The 10,800-nt window shown below is 41.2% G+C and overlaps 1 long non-coding RNA gene across 2 annotated transcripts; it reads right to left on the minus strand.

Annotated features, from left to right (window-relative positions):
- Positions 1–2,813: 2,813 nt before the first annotated feature.
- LOC127326981 (uncharacterized) lies at positions 2,814–6,088 on the minus strand. 2 transcript variants are annotated; one of them, XR_007868296.2, is made up of 5 exons: positions 5,595–6,088; positions 5,361–5,515; positions 4,955–5,056; positions 3,950–4,002; positions 2,814–3,037 (listed from the first exon to the last, which is right to left on the minus strand). It is a non-coding gene; the product is annotated as an uncharacterized lncRNA (long non-coding RNA). The 2 variants fall into 2 exon arrangements; XR_007868295.2 differs by having other exon boundaries at positions 5,361–5,524.
- Between the last annotated feature and the right edge of the window lie 4,712 nt (positions 6,089–10,800).

Below are 10,800 nucleotides of genomic sequence, written 5' to 3' on the forward strand. Positions count from 1 at the left end.
AAAGTCAGCAGGATATTTAATCTTACCGCATAAAACTTCCACATCTCGAACAATACCAATTGGAGAAATAGTTTCTCTATTAGCTAGCTGAATAACCACATCAATATCTTCAAGTTCACAAGAATCAATTTCGTGCATAATCTCCATGTAAAGCTCATACGGAATAGCACTAACACTTGCACCAATATCACATAATCCATAATAGCAATGATCACCAATTCTAACAGATAGCATAGGAACACTAGCTTGTTTGGGTTTATTAGGATGTGAAACAATATTAGAAGCATCTTCACGAGAAAATAATATGACCATCCTCCACATTTTCAGGTCACAAGATCTTTAATTATTGCAACAAAGAGGTTCAACTTTTATTTGTTCTTCAGGCTCTACTGTGTTTCTTTTCACTTTTATGAACCGCACTATTTATAACAGAGTACTCTTTCATTTTAGCAGGAAAAGGAGTTTTTTCAATGTAAGCTTCAGGAATAACATGATCAGCAGTTTCAATTACAACGCATTTATTAATAGATGAATCAATTTTATCTTTATACGGTTCATGATACTTATCAAAATTCTTCTTTGGCAATTCATAATGAGAGGCAAAAGCTTTATAAAGATTTACAGCAACTTGAGAATCAAGACCATATGTAGCACTCATATTACGAAATTTATCAGTATCCATAAAAGTTTCAATGCATTTATAATCATAAATTATACCTGATTCTCTATCCTTGTCGTTCTCCCAACCTTCAGTATTTTCTTGGATCCGATCAAGAAGGTCCCTTTTAAACTCTTCTTTGTTGCGTGTAAATGATCCAGAACAAGAAGTATCCAACAAGGTCTTGTCTTGAAAAGAAAGTCTTGCATAGAAATTATCAATAATAACATTACCAGGAAGCTCATGAATGGGGCATTTGAGCATTAAAGACTTCAATCTCCCCAAGCTTGGGCAATACTCTCTCCATCATGAGGCCAAAAATTATATATGCGATTCCGATCCTTATGAATTTCACTTGGAGGATAGAACTTAGAATAAAACCGGGGCACAATATCATTCCATTCAAGAGAATCCCCATTATCCAAGAATTTATACCAATGCGCCGCTTTACTGACAGCGATAAAGAGAATAGTTTCTTCCTCACTTCATCCATAGCAATACCTGCACATTTGAATAACCCGCATAATTCATGCAAAACAAGAATGATCACCGGGATGGACAGTTCCCTCCCCTTCAGAGCGGTTATCCATAACACGGTCACGAATGTTCGTAGGGATCTTATATGGTATCACTTCCTCACCTTGGCGCTTCATCCACTACCGTTGCAGTAGTAGTAGATTTCCCAAATAGAAATTGAAGAGAAGATCTCTCCATAATGACTTATAGCAAGAAAGTAAATAAAATCAGCACAACAAGAAAGGTTTTCCTTACCAATTCCACTTACCAATAGCGCTTCACTCCCCGGCAACGGCGCCGTAAAATAGTCTTGATGACCCACAAGTATAGGGGGTGTATCGTAGTATCTTCGATAAGTAAGAATGTCGATCCCAACGAGGAGCGAAGGTGTTGACAAGCGGTTTCGATGAAGGATTCACCGTAAATGCTCACAGACAAGTATTCTGTGGGGTTTTGATGTAAGTTGAATAAAGTACGAGTATGTAAAGTGCGAGAGTAATAATTGCAGCGAGTGGCCCAATCCTTTTTAGCACAAAGGACAAGCCGGTTTGTTTACTTATAATGACCAAACGTTCTCGAGGACACACGGGATTTTAGTCTAGTGCTTTCGCTACATACGGCTAAATAATCTTCATTGTTATGATAAGTGTTGTGTGGGTGAACCTATGCTAATGTACCGCCCTTCCTAGGACTAATACATACTTGTGATTATACCCCTTGCAAGCATCCGCAACTACAAGAAAGTAATTAAGAATTAAATCTAACCACAGCCTTAAACTCTGAGATCCTGCGATCCCTCCTGCATCGATATACCAACGGGGGTTTAGGTTTCTGTCACTCCGGCAACCCCGCAATTAGCAAACGAATACAAGATGCATTCCCCTAGGCCCATAAATGGTGAAGTGTCATGTAGTCGACGTTCACATGACACCACTAGAAGAATAACACCACAACTTAAATATCACACCATTGAATATTACTCAACCATAGTTCACTACTAACATTTAGACTTCACCCATGTCCTCAAGAACTAAACGAACTACTCACGAGACATCATACGGAACATGATCAGAGGTGATATGATGATGAATAACAATCTGAACATAAACTTGGTTCAATGGTTTCACTCAATAGCATCAACAACCACTATACCACAGCATTTGATCCCCAACAAACAAGTTGGTCGGAAAAGCAGCTTTCACCGTCGGAAAGTCGGTCGGGAAAGGGTTTTACCGACCGAAAATGTCGGTCACTGTAAGTCCGGTCGGCAAAGACCTTTCCCGACCAACATTTCATTGCCGACCAACAGTTAGTCGTCTATGTGGTACTTTGCCGACCGACGTACTCTTTGCCAACCGACAATTCTTTTCCGACCAACATTTCTTTACCGACCAACAGTTGGTTGGTCTATTTCTTCCCGACCGACATTATGTTGCCCCTGCCATTCAACTTCCCCGAGCAACAATCTGATAGCAGTGGTTTTGCCGACCAACATTTAATACACTCGCATATTTGGCATTGTGCTTTATCAATGCAATATCAATCAGGTCCCAAATTTAGTACTCAGCAATATCCAAGACAAATACATATTTCATAAGAGTAACGTGCATGCCCACCAAAAATATTAAACCCAATGCCGAAACAAAACAATTAATTCTCACATACAAATAGTTCATCTCTTATCAACATAATTACCATCCAAATTTCTCATAAACCAAAGGCATATAGGGAAAAGTATTGTTCAGTGCCAATACTCGGTATAGGTTTACAAAACAATGGGTAAAGGATGTATCCAACGACTCTCCCATTACAGAAATATCATTGACGTGAACCGCCGGTTTCACCACATGTTGCATGTATTTCCTACAAAAGGAAAAACAATCCCAATCTATGTAAAGGCAATGGTATTGCAGTAAATTGTATAAAGCATAGATGTGCACAATTATTCAATTAACATCATTTGTATTGGCACACTTCACATATACAAGCATGACAGTATTAATATTCATTCACAAGATAACTCACATCATAGTAATCAAAACCTACTAGTACATCAAATTCGTGCAACAGTACACACATAAATAGACTACATTGAGCCGAACTTTTTTTTAGGAAAATGCCAGAACTACTAGTACATCACTCATGTTTGTGACATACCACATCATAGTAATCGGCCCTGATTTATAGCTACTGTTAGCTAGCGTATTGTCCATGCTCAGATTTAAAAACTAATAGAAATGAAAGTGATAGCGGCTAGAAATGCAATTTCATCTAAGGTATCTTCTACTTAAGATCAGTAGCTAGCTCTCATTTGTTCGTGGCACTTTATTCATTGATATCTGGCATGGCTGGCTTTGTTCACTAGCTTGACGTGCCTTTGTTTCCACAAAATATCCTACAGTAGTACAGCTTTAGCACAAGCTTCATTTGGCATCACAGCCTTAGTTTTCAGTAAATTAAAGACACTTGAGCCATTGCCCGTGCTAGCTCAAATAGTACACGAATGTATTCAGAGTACCATCAAGATGATCTATCTAGTCACAATTTTAGTTTCCAGCGAAATTGAAGACATTAACCAAAATTAGTGTAATATGTATGTGTGTGTTCCACATCTTTGTTATTACCTTCATAGGCAAGAAATCATAGATAAAAAAAGTACTTCAGACTGGGATCTGCGGATGATTTATTATACAATCATATGGTTGCTAGATAGATAAACCAAGGGGAGAATGAAGTGATAGAACTGAAATAAAAACGAATGCAAACAATACCCACTTTTTATGAAGTATTGATCTGATCCATTTGATGCCGGTTGTGTCCAGTGAGCACTGTGTTCATGAATTTGGTTAGTACTCGAGGGGAGAAACAGAGGAAAGACACGGTAAAACATTCAGCAAAACAGTTTGTTTATTTTGTGAGGAATCTGGTAAAACTACATAAGGCGTGTTAGAAAAGCTGAAGGCAAACACATTAATAAACTAAGGAATAAGAAGAAAGAAATTACTGGGCGTACTTGCGCTGAAGCCTGTGGGACACTACAGGATTAGAGCGATATATTATAGAACTCTAGGGGCATGCAGTTCCGTCCAGCTTATATTCTATAATACAATTTATGCAGTTCAGTCACAAGTCATTAGTATCATATATTCTCAACATTAGATGATCAAATTAAATATATTTTTGCAGGTTATGATCAAATTAAATCTAACAAAGCCGAACATTAATAGGCAGCGCCAGCACAAATTGAACAACAGCAAGCACGCGCCAGCACCAACTGAACATTAATAGGTGGTTTCTTTTGCAAAATCTAGGATATTAAAAGTCTCAGCTTTACAAAATTAGAATGTTTTTATGCCTACAGAGTGGTGCATCATAACTCCTCTAATGACTAAATATTGATATCATGTACATAAGTACACATCCCTTTCCAACAAGTTGTGACTTTGCTACAGTTGGACCTGTTTGGGATGACAATGACCAGAATTATTAGGAGGAAAGTCTTACTTTGCATATCCTGTCATCAGACAAGGACATAAGAGTGTTTGACTGTTTGTTCAAGCCCCAGTGGCCAACTTCATCATGCAGTCAATTGAGCATATCAATACAGAACTATGGCCTTCTTCACATGACTAAGAATACATGAACTATGGCCTTCTTCGCATGACTAAGATATTTCATTTTGTACAAGTAAATACATGAACTATCGCCTTCTTCGCATGACTAAGAATCTAAGATAGCAGCATCACACATCAAACAATACAAGCTAAGTGGAGATAATACCTTGCTAGATGGCCATGCAACAGACTATTTTCCTTCCATCCAGGGTGCTTTTCAGCCGCATCTATGAGGTCTTCTGCAGAATGTCCTGTCCTATTTGGGCCACTGCAGAGTAAAAAGTACTTAACCTCATCCATATAAAAAGACACAATTTTAATCCTAGCATTTAAGACACGTTACATCCTTTGTTCTAAAATATCTTGGCTTTTTTTGTTTTAAGGAAAAGCATCTCTACAGATTCATGTCACCTCCAAAAGTCAACATTATCTTTACCATTTGGTGTAAGAGCTCTACGTTACAATTTATAGTTTTTGATGTAATTACTTTGGAGAAGGAACAGTCTGACTAATATGAGGCACAGATAACAACGCATCACAAACTCGTATTCTCTACACGACCACTTACTGACCTCACATCTTTAGCTCCAGAATTTCCATAGCTGCATACTGGAAACGGCTATTTCCATAGCTGCATAATCAGATCCTGATTACTGCCTGTAATACCACTCAAATATGCTATTGCCTAATGGAACATTCATCAACCCGAATTCGCTCTAAAATACACCTGAAATAACTGTTACGGTATTTAATCTAGCAGTTTACAATCAGAGAGCAACAAAAATTAGTAGAAAATCAAAACTTACTAGTCAAAATCCCGTTGCCGTGTTGGTAGAGGGCAACGCTCTGAAGGTGGTGGGGGCTTCCCTTTGGCGCCGGTGGACGGCCTGCTCGTCGGAGGAGGCGGCGCTCGGCTTGCCGGCGAGGCACTCGCAGAGGCCGTGGCGTCGGGATCCGGCACACTGCTTCCGGATGGTCTGCAGCAACGGCAATGGTCTCCGTTGCATGCTGCTGCGACGGTACTGCGAGTCAGATTGCGGATCCCATCTGGATCTGCCGTGTGGTGGACTGTGCCGGCGTGGTGGGGGCGGCAGAGACGTACGCGACCACGGGGTTGGCCGGAAGGTGAGGGGGCGTGGGAAGATGAGGACGACCGGAAGATCTGGGGAAGCACCCTCGCCGGACGTTATGCGGCCATGCGGGGCCGCCGGCTGGGAAGAACTTCTTCCGAAGAAGGCGGCGGAGATACCGAGCATGTGGGCTGAGTGTTTTTTTTTTTTTTTTACCAGCAGTTCTGGTACGCGCTGAGAGGATAAGTAGTCGCGCGGTCGCGGGCGAAATATTTTGAGAGAGTGGCGGGCTTTAGGCTAAATTTTAGGCGCGTCTCGACAGTTAGATTTTCCCTCGCGCGCCCACACGAGACTGTCTCGTCCAAGTTAGCCACCACTGGTCGGTCGGGGTTTGTTGCCGACCGATGATTGGACAGCCATAGGTGCTTTCCCGACCGATAGTTAGACATCAATATTTTTTACATTTCCGACCGATCATCGGTCGGTGTACAATAGCTATTGCCGACCAACAGTTCGATAGTACTTTTTCCGACCGATAGTCCGACATCTATACTGACTTTTCCCAACCGAAGTTGGTCGGAAATGTAGTGCTGTGGTGTAGCAAGTAGAGATCGATACCGGGAGAGTTTCCCCTATCAAACAATCAAGATCAAACCCAAATTGCTACAGCGGTGACGAGGTGCTGCGGAGGAGATGGCGGTGATGATGGTGGAGATGATGATGATGGTGATGGTGATGATGTCCAGCTCGATGACGGTGACGATGGCGTCGATTTCCCCCTCCCGGAGGGAATTTCCCCGGCGGATTCTCGCCCGCGGAGAGCTCTTTTCTCTCTGGTGTTCTCCGCCCCGCAGAGGCGGCTGTAACTCTTCGCGAGGTACCCTCTGTGGCTTAGGTCTTCGGGACGAAGGGTTTGGCGAAGAAAAGGAGGCGAAAGGGGCCGTGGGCCCTCCACACCACATGGCGGCGCGGCCGGGGCACAGGCCGCGCCGCCCTAGGGTGTGGGCCCACCCCGGCTCCTCCTGGCTCCTCCTTCGGCTTCCTTCGTCATCTTGAAAAATAGGATTTTTGGTATAATTTCCTCCCACAGGTTGATCTTCCGAAATATTGCGTTCGGCGGTGCTTTTTCCAGCAGAACTCGGCTCCGGTGCTTGATCTCCCAATAATGATGAAACATGCAAAATAGATGAAATAACATAAGTATTGTGTCCCAATATGAAATATATCAATGAATAACAGCAAATTATGATATAAAATAGTGATGCAAATTGGACGTATCAACTCCCCCCAAGCTTAGACTTCGCTTGTCCCCAAGCGAAATCGAACTCGATAGACATGACCACATGTTTATGGAGTGAAGAGTCGATAAATAAAATACGGACAAGAAGCATCATATTCATTCACACAGGACATTATAGTAAACAACCTCTTATAACTCATATTGAAACAAGTATAAGGTAATCACAAGTAAAGGTGCATGAGAAATCATAATTGGTGATGGCAAACTTCGTTCTTGGTCGAGAGAACATTTAGCAGATTATATTTATCTCATTGAGCGCTCTCATGTTAAAGTTTATAAGGCACAACTTGCATACTCAATCATAATGGTCTTCTCATGATCATTGATAACTCGCAAAGCTATATTCATTCGAGATAAAACTTGTACTAAACAAGGAAGAATAAAAGACATGATGTAGCAAATCACAATATAATGGTTTGATCACAACTACTCAAATGCTTGCTTGAGATGGAGAGAAATAGGTTTACCGACTCAACATAAAGTAAAAGACGGGCCCTTCGCAGAGGGAAACAGGATTAAATCATGTGCTAGAGCTTTTTCGGTTTTGCAATCATATAAAGAGAATAAAAGTAACATTTTGAGAGGTGTTTGTTGTTGTCAACGATCGGTAGCGGGTACTCTAACCCCCTTGCCGGACAACCTCCTAAGAGCGGCTCCCATATTATTTTCATTTTGTGTGGCACTCCTTCCAACCTTTCTTTCACAAACCATGGCTAACCGAATCCTCGGGTGCTCGCCAACAATCTCATACCATGAAGGAGTGCCTTTTTATTTCAGCTTTATTATGATGATGACACTCCCCCAACCTTTGCTTACACATGCCATGGCTAACCGAATCCTTCGGGTGCCGTCCATCAATCACATACCATGGAGGAGTGTCTATTTAGTTTAATTAATTTGGGATGGGAATCCCATTGCCACTCTTTTTGCAAAATTATTGGATAAGCGGATGAAGCCACTAGTCCATTGGTGGAAGTTGCCCAACAAGATTGCAAGATAAAACACCACATACTTCCTCATGAGCTATGAAACATTGACACAAATAAGAGATACTAAGTTTTGAATTGTTTAAAGGTAGCACATGAAGTATTTACTTGGAATGGCAGAAAATACCATGTAGTAGGTAGGTATGGTGGACACAAATGACATAGGTTTGGGTTAAGGTTTGGATGCACGAGAAGTATTCCCTCTCGGTACGAGGTCTTTGGCTAGCAAGGTTAATTAGCAAGCATAAGAGTCGAGGGAAACAAACAAATATACATATGATAGAAACAATCATGCATCTTCCTTGTAAGCACAAACAATTTTAACTTCAGAATAATAAGCTATGAGTTAACAAGAAAGACAATGAAACATTTACATGTATTTCTCTTTTCTATTTAAACCTCAAAGTGTTGTTGCTATTTACCAATGCTAAGTTTGCCAAAACCAAATAGATTTATTCAATGCTTCCCAAAGTGATACCAATACTAACAACAAGGTGAATCATATAGTAGAGATTGCAAGCTAAAATAAGATGTGCAATATGTAAATGATAAGACTTCTCATTAATATTCCATAACGATAACTCACACCAAGGGATACATAGATAACCAACTAAAGGAGAGATACTTCCAAACGCAACCCATCTTATATGATAACTTCCCTACTCATGATATGACACTACTTGACAATAAAAGTAAAAGGTAGTGATGATGTGATACCGCGGCACTCCCCAAGCTTGGAACAAACCAAGGGGATGCCAATACCGATGATGAATTACTCTGCGGCGATGGTTGTGATGAATTCCCGTCATCAAACTTCCAAGGAAGAGGCTCTCCATCAAGAAACGACATCTTGGTCTCGGGGATCTGAAACTAGCGACACGGCTTATGTATTTAAACCTGTTTTCATACTCACGGTTCGATTACGAAAATCATAGAGTTGTGCTTGGAGCTTGTTGGTGGTGTCGTGAAGTGAGAGGATGTCGCTCCAAAGCTTTGCGGTTTCCTTCTCATGTTCGGCAATGAGTTCGGACACAATCCCGTGGAAGATATCCACCTCACGCTCGGCCATCTTCTTGTACTTGAAAACCTCTTGTTCTAGCTTCTCCATCCTGTCTTCCGGGCTTCCTTATCCTTTAGGACCCTGGACATCCTTGACTTGCGGTTCTCCTTCAACGAGCAGCAACTCCTTGGGGTGCATCCTCGGCTCCTCCATGTACAAGTTGCCAACATCCTTGCTTGAGCTGTCCTTCGGAGTTTCCGACGAAGACATGATGGCTCTAGATCCGAAGCAAATCCCGCAGAAAACAGCTCAAAACAAAACATGTCGAGAACACGATATACGGACCTCCAGGGGTCCGGGGATTATATAGCAAAAAATTCTCGTCAAAAGGAAAGCACCAGATCGAACCGAGAGTCGGAAAGGCGACGGGCGGCGGACCATAGGGCAGCGCGGGCCACTGGTCGGCCGCGCCGGCCTATGGTGCCACGCCCTCGTGCGTCCTTTCCACTCCGTTTCGAACTCGTAATTTCTCATATTTTCCAAAAACAGCAAAAATATTGTTCGGAAAGTAAATTGCGTACTTTTCATTACCGCATCGTTACCTATTCAAAGTCGAGTTCGCGGGACTGTCAATTTGCCCTTTGATGAAAGCTTCCGGTGTTTCCACTTGAATAATATCAACATCAACATTATAGGAATCACCGAGATATAATGCTTGAGTCTTTGTCCATTCACCACTTGCGTAGCATTGCCTTGGAGAGAGCTAATTTTGATTGCTCTGAACGATACACCTCCTCGACAACATATGGTCCTTCCCATTTCGAGAGTAATTTCCCCGCAAAGAATACGAGACGAGACCGATACAATAGGACTTTATCCCCAATATTAAATTCTCTTTTGATAATCCTCCTATCATGCCATTTTTTAACTTTCTCTTTAAAGAGTTTAGCATTCTCATAAGCTTCACTTCTCCACTTATCTAGAGAACTCAATTGCAACAACCTCTTATCACCTAAGCAAGTTTAGGATCTTTATTTAATTCTCTAATGACCCAATAAGCTTTGTGCTCTAGTTCTAAAGGTAAATGACAAGCTTTCCCATAAACCATTTTATAAGGTGACATTCCCATGGGATTTTTATAAGCAGTTCTATAAGCCCAAAGTGCATCCTTCAATTTACTAGCCCAATTCTTTCTAGTTTTATTAACGGTCTTTCCCAAAATAGATTTAATCTCTCTATTTGATAATTCTACTTGACCACTAGTTTGAGGATGATAAGCGGAAGCAATTCTATGATTAATACCATACTTAGCAAGAGTTTTTCTAAAACCTCCATGAATAAAATGAGAACCTCCATCAGTCATAATATATCTAGGTACTCCAAATCTAGGAAAAATAATATCTAAAAGCATTCTTAAAGAGGTCTCACCGTCAGCACTTTTTGTAGGTATAGCTTCCACCCATTTAGTAACATAATCAACAGCAACAAGTATATGAGTGTTACCTTCCGAAGACGGAAAAGGTCCCATGAAGTCAAATCCCCAACAATCAAACGGTTCAATAACAAGAGTATAATTCATAGGCATTTCATTGCGTCTGGAGATATTACCAACCCTTTGGCATTCATCACAAGATAGAATAAACTTTCTCGCATCCT

This window comes from Lolium perenne, chromosome 3 (genome assembly GCF_019359855.2).
Source record: "Lolium perenne isolate Kyuss_39 chromosome 3, Kyuss_2.0, whole genome shotgun sequence".
NCBI lineage: Eukaryota > Viridiplantae > Streptophyta > Magnoliopsida > Poales > Poaceae > Lolium > Lolium perenne.